A 6,234-nucleotide genomic window follows, 5' to 3' on the forward strand; every position below is an offset into this window, starting at 1 on the left:
CCTGACTCCTCATCTTTATTCCACCAGCCCTGCTGGTTTCCCATCTATGTACTCCCTTTCATAGATGCTGCATAGCCTGCTGAGTTCCTCCAGCAATATTGCGTGTGTTACTAGTTACCCTGACACCTCTTGTCTTCTTGGCTGCCCATCACCTTTCTCTGATTCTAGTAATCCGTCCTTTCGTCAGTATTCCACTCTACTCTCCTATTAGATTCGTTCTTCTGTAGCTCTTGAACTTTTCCAACTCTCATCTCCCAGCTTCCGATTTGAATTCCATTCCATCCCACCAACATTGCCCCTCATCTACCAACTTCAACTTACATAGAAAACATAGAAAATAGGTGCAGGACTAGACCATTCGGCCCTTCGAGCCTGCACCGCCATTTATTATGATCATGGCTGATCATCCAACGCAGAACCCCGCCCCAGCCTTCCCCCAACGCCGTCTGACCCACGTAGCCACAAGGGCCATATATAACACCCTCTTAAATATAGCCAATGAACTGGCCTCAACTGTTTCCTGAGGCAGAGAATTCCACAGATTCACCACTCTCTGTGTGAAGAAGTTTTTCCTAATCTCGGTCCTAAAAGGCTTCCCCTCTATCCTCAAACTGTGGCCCCTTCGACCACTTCCCTCAATTTATCATTCTAGCATCTATCCCCGTCCTTTACGGTCCTGATGAAGTGACATTTTACAAAACGTTGACGGTTGTCTGTTAACTGTCGTGTTGTCCATAGCGGATATGTCATTGAGGCTGGACACCGCCAGGTGGGAGTGTTGTTCACAGCGGACCTGTCTTTGTGGCAGGACTCACCCGGTAGGCGTGTTGTCCATTGCGGACTGGTCATGCGGCAGGACACCACTAGGTGGGAGTGTTATCAACAAGGGACCGACCATTGTGGCGGAAAACCTCCATGTGAGTCCCGTCCACAGAGGACCTGCCATTCCCGCGGGACACCACTAGGTGGGAGAATTGCCCAAGGTGGGAGAATTGCCCATAGAATGTACTGGAGGAACTCACGGGTGAAGCAGCGTCTATGGAAATGAATCAACAGTTGACATTTCCAGCTGAAACCGTTTTTCAGGATGGAAAATGAAGGAGGAAGGCGAGGCAGCAGAAAGAGGATAGCCAGAAAGTGATTGGTGAAGTCCGTTGAGTGGGAAGATAAAGAGCTGGAGAGCAAGGCATCTGGTTTGAGAGGAGAGGATGGGCCATGGGAGAAAGGGAAGGAGGAGTGGGAAAAGTAGTTGATATGCAGGTGAGAAAAGGAGGTAAGAGCCAGAGTGGGGGGGGGGGAGATGAGGGGAGGGGGAAGGGTAAAGTTTACTGGAAGAAGAAATCGATACTCATCCCATCTGGTTGGAGGTTATATAAAGAAAATGTAAGGTGTTGCTCCTCCACCCGCAGGTTGGCATCATGATGACAGAAGAGGAAGTCATGGAACGATATGTTGGAATGGAAATGAAGATAGGAATGAAATTGTTTGGGCACAGGGGAGTTCCACTTTTGTCAGATGAAAAGGAAGTGCTGGACAGAGCAATTTCCCCAATTTACGCCAGGTCTCACCGATGTGGAGGAGCTGCATCAGGAGCACCGGATACAATGGACAAGTGTTGCCTCACCTGGAAGACTCTCTTTGGGCGATGAATGGAGTGAGGGAGATGAATGGACGGGTGTAGTATTTCTCTCTGTTTCAGGGATAGGTGCCAGGAGGAACAATAGTGGAGAAGGACAAATGGAGGGAACAATCTCTGTAGAAACTGGAAAGTGGTGGGTGGTAAATATGTGTTTGGAGCACAAGACACTGGAACAGAATCAGGTCATTCAGCCCATCGAGTCTGCTCCCTTATTTCATCATGGCTGACCAATTTCCCTCCCGAACCCATCCTTCTGCACTCCTCCTGGGACAAAACACGCCTTGAGTAATGAAGAACCTGTCAACCTCCTCCATATTTACACTCTATAACCTGCAAACACAGCCACCTGTAGCAATGAATTGAATAGTTTCACCACCTATGTTCTCAACCAGTTAATTATAGGCCAGTGAGGCTGACATCAGAAGTGCTAAATCTATTGGATTATCTAAAGGCAAGTCCTGCCGAATGGCCTCGGCCCGACACGTCGAATGTACTCTTTTCCATAGATACTGCCTGGCCTGCTGAGTTCCTCCAGCATTGTGTCTGTGTGTTGCTCGGATTTCCGGTATCTGCAGATTTTCTCTTGTTTGTGACAATCAATTGCATTCATTTTTTACGGACAGGAAGGCTGGTTTACCATTTTATCTGCAACTGGACACTTTAGTTTTTAACACTATGAGTGCGATGTTGTACTGTGAATATGTTGACCACTACACTCTACATGGTTTTGTTCTATTTGTATTGCTTCTCGTAAAATGTGTGAATGATTTGTGTTTCTGTTGTTGTGAGCGTGGCTTTGCCATGTGTCTGTGATGATGTTGCCGGTATGTTTATCAGAGCAGCTGTGTTTAATGTCATTTTCTGTACACAACTGTAAAGGAAAAGAAAACATTTGTTACTCCGGATCAGAAGCAGCAATAAAAAAGGAAACACACAATGATAAAGAACAATAATAAAAATACAATAAATATAAATACATAAGATAGCTTATATACACAGATTGATTGCATGTCTGTAAAGTGACACCTGGCTGTACATGAGGTGAGTGACAGGAATAATGAAGTAGTGGTGGTTGCGGGTTGCAGGAGTGGGTTAGTGGGAGGAGGTGTTGATTAACTTTGCTTCTTGGGGCGAGTAACTGTTTTGAGTAACTGGGGCGTTTCTGGTGTGGATGCAATGTAGCCTCCTCCATGACGGGATTGGGGCAACAGCCCGTGAGTCGGGTGGGTGGGATCCTTCATGATGTTACCGGCCTTTCGGCCACCTTTTTGTATCCATCTCCCTGATGGTGGACAGACACCTTTTTGTATCCATCTCCCTGATGGTGGACAGACACCTTTTTGTATCCATCTCCCTGATGGTGGACAGACACCTTTTTGTATCCATCTCCCTGATGGTGGACAGGCACCTTTTTGTATCCATCTCCCTGATGGTGGACAGGCACCTTTTTGTATCCATCTCCCTGATGGTGGACAGACACCTTTTTGTATCCATCTCCCTGATGGTGGACAGGCTGATGTCACTGATGCTTTGGGCAGTTTGGACTGCCAGTTCAGAGCCTTCCTGTCAGCCGTGGTGCAGTTTCCGTACCGTGCAGTGATGCAACGAGTTAGGATATTCTCCACTGCGCACCTGCAGATTGAAATGAGTGTGGATATACAGTGCACAGCCCAGCTCTCTGCAGCCTCCTCAGAAAGCGGAGGGTCGGTGAGTTTACTGTGACGGTGTAGGATGTGTTCTGGCACCATGAGAGTTTGAGACTGCTGACAATTTCCACTGCCACGTCACTGATGTAAAGAGCGATGTGAGAGGTGCGAGTCCTCCCAAAGTCAATAACCATCTCCTTTATCCTGCTGACATTGAGGAAGAGGCATCAGGCTCAGCGTTCTTCCACCTCCTCTCTGTCGGCCATCTCACAGTTGTTGGCGATGAGCCCCCCAAGTGTGGTGTCATAGGTGACCCTGACGATGTGATTACTCGGGTGTTTGACTGTGGAGTCATGTGTGAGCAGAGTGTACAGCAATGGGCTCAGCACACAGCCGTGGGGACACTGTGCTGAGGAGGACAGGAGACAGGAACAGATGTACATCCTGACCATCTGATGGATAGCATGATGGGTTGTTTTTGGTATTTCAAATTCTTCTTTCTGTTCTTCACTCAATGACATCTCTGCTGATACACCCTCCGGACCGTACGTAATGGATGTGTCCGGTTAAAGAAAGAGTTTCTGCTCTGTGTTCGGTAAGGACCAGTTGATAATAAATCAGCTGAAATAGTTCAGTATACAGGGTGGTAGAATGTAAATGCATCAGAGGTTTACATGTCAGAAGAAGGTGACGTAGATAATCAGCGTCGCTGCGCAGTTCAAGACTGTCTGTACCTCGAGAGCAGAGCTGTCCTGCAAGTCTATTCCAGCAGAAGACTCCCATGTGTCCTGGAAACGGAAAATAAAGTCAGTTATAGTGTATCCCGCTTTTTGTATTCACCTGGTGACACTTACAAAATCACTATGCTGACGGGCTGCCCCATCAGTGGTAGCCTTACACAGTCCCTTTAACCACGTTTCCATGGTAACATTATTAATGTCATTAATGGTTCGTGTCCAATCTCCCTCTCTTCGTCCGTGGAGTTCAAAAGCATTTTCTTCTGCACGTCACGCTGGGGTTCGAGCTCTTTGTTCTGTCGTCTGCTAACATTAAAACTTCATCCAGAATCCTGGATCCGGGCTGGACTCGGGCTGTCTTAGACTCTACAGGCGGGGATATAAGAACATACAAAGATAAGAAATAGGAGCAGGGGTCGGCCATCTGGCCCATCGAGCCTGCTCCATCATTCAATAAGATCATGGCTGATGTGGCCAAGGACTCACCTTCACCTACCTGTCTTTTCTCCATAACCCTTAATTCCCATACGATGCAAAATCTATCCACCCTTGTCATAAATATATTTACTGAGGTTGCCTCTATTGCTTCATTTTCAGAGAATTCTACAAATTCACCACTCCAGGAAAAGCAGTTCCATCTCATCTCCGTCCTAAATCTACTCCTCAGAATCTTGAGGCTATGTCCGGAAGTTCCAGTCTCACCTACCAGTGGAAGCAACTTTCCTGCCTAAATCTTATCTATCCCTTTCATAATTTTATATGTTTCCATAAGACCTCGTCTCATTCTTCTGAATTCCAATGAATATGTCGCAGGTGTTTTTATCTCTGTCCACAGTCATTGTGGAAAATCATTTATTTTACCATGAGATCATAGAGAGTCCACATTTGTGGAACTCTGAGTTTGAGGAAAATCATCTTGTGTTTGGTTCCAGTAGCAGACAAGTGTTTGTGTCCATATCAGAACAGACGTGTTAGTTAGAACGTTCTTTCCCAACCGTCCACACTTATCACATCTGTACAGCTGTATTATCGCTCTGCTGAGGGGCTGTGGTCAGCACAATAATCTTAGTACTACAGACTTGCAACTGAATTGGATAAATACAGGCTGTCAAGTCACAAAGTTTTAACAGCACACAATTCTTTTAACCCTCTCTTCCCCCTCACTTCCCTTCTCTGTCTGCCACCCTGACCTTCTCTCCATATCTCTCCCACCAATCTCCGCCCTCTGAATGAGAGGGAAATCAGCTTGTATTTGGTTCCAGTAGCAGACAAGTGTGTATGAACTCCTCAGAACAGAGGAGTTAATTCAGAACGTTCTTTCCCATCCGTCTACACTTATCTCATTTGTACAGCTGTATTATCGCTCTACTGAGGGGTTGTGGTCAGCACAATGATCTTAGTTCTGCAGACTTGCAACTGAATTGGATAAATACAGGCTATCGACGAAGTCACAAACTTTAACAGCATACAACTGTTTTAACCCTCTCCCCCGCCCCCTCACCTTCTCTCCATTCTCCTCCCTCTGAGTTACAGGGAAATCAGCTCATGTTTCTATCTGGAAAAAATCCACAAGGTCCCAAAGCTTTAACAACACACAGCTCTTTTCACCCTCTCTGCCCGCCCCCCTCCCCTTCTCTCCATTCTCCTCCCTCTGATTACAGGGAAATCATCTTATGTTTCTATCTGGGAAAAATCCACAAGCTCCCAAAGCTTTAACAACACACAGCTCTTTTGATTTCATATTTCAAATGTTCTTCCACAGGGCTGATGACTATAAATGCTTTGGCGCTGCCAGTTCAGAGAGCTGACACGTACCTGCTGTCACAGAGGAGGCACAGCACTGCTACTGCTTTAAAAGTTTTCACAAGTTCAGCTTGTCGTCTAAAACTCTGACAAACTTCGATAAATGCATGATAGACAGTATCCTGACTGGTTGCATCACAGCCCGGGACAGAAACCGGTTCCCATGAACGGAAAATTCTACAGAAAGTGCTGGACATCTCCCAGCCAGCAAAAAAAAATTCAGCACATAAGTGCTGCCACAAGAAAGCAGCATCAATGATAACACCTCCCACCCGCTCAGGCCACGCTCTCTTCCCGCTGCTGCCTTGGGGAAGGAGGTCCCACACGCATGGACACATTTTCCAGGCCTCTGCAACTCATCGTCTCAGCATTATGAGTCTGTCGGTCTTCTTGTGTAGTTTATTTTTAT

General features: G+C 46.5%; 1 long non-coding RNA gene across 1 annotated transcript; it reads right to left on the minus strand.

Moving 5' to 3' along the window:
• Positions 1 to 2,466: 2,466 nt before the first annotated feature.
• On the minus strand, positions 2,467 to 5,568 carry LOC140185401 (uncharacterized). The gene is made up of 2 exons (XR_011882603.1): positions 4,184 to 5,568; positions 2,467 to 4,073 (listed from the first exon to the last, which is right to left on the minus strand). It is a non-coding gene; the product is annotated as an uncharacterized lncRNA (long non-coding RNA).
• Positions 5,569 to 6,234: the final 666 nt, after the last annotated feature.

Source organism: Mobula birostris, chromosome 20, assembly GCF_030028105.1.
Source record: "Mobula birostris isolate sMobBir1 chromosome 20, sMobBir1.hap1, whole genome shotgun sequence".
Lineage (NCBI taxonomy): Eukaryota > Metazoa > Chordata > Chondrichthyes > Myliobatiformes > Myliobatidae > Mobula > Mobula birostris.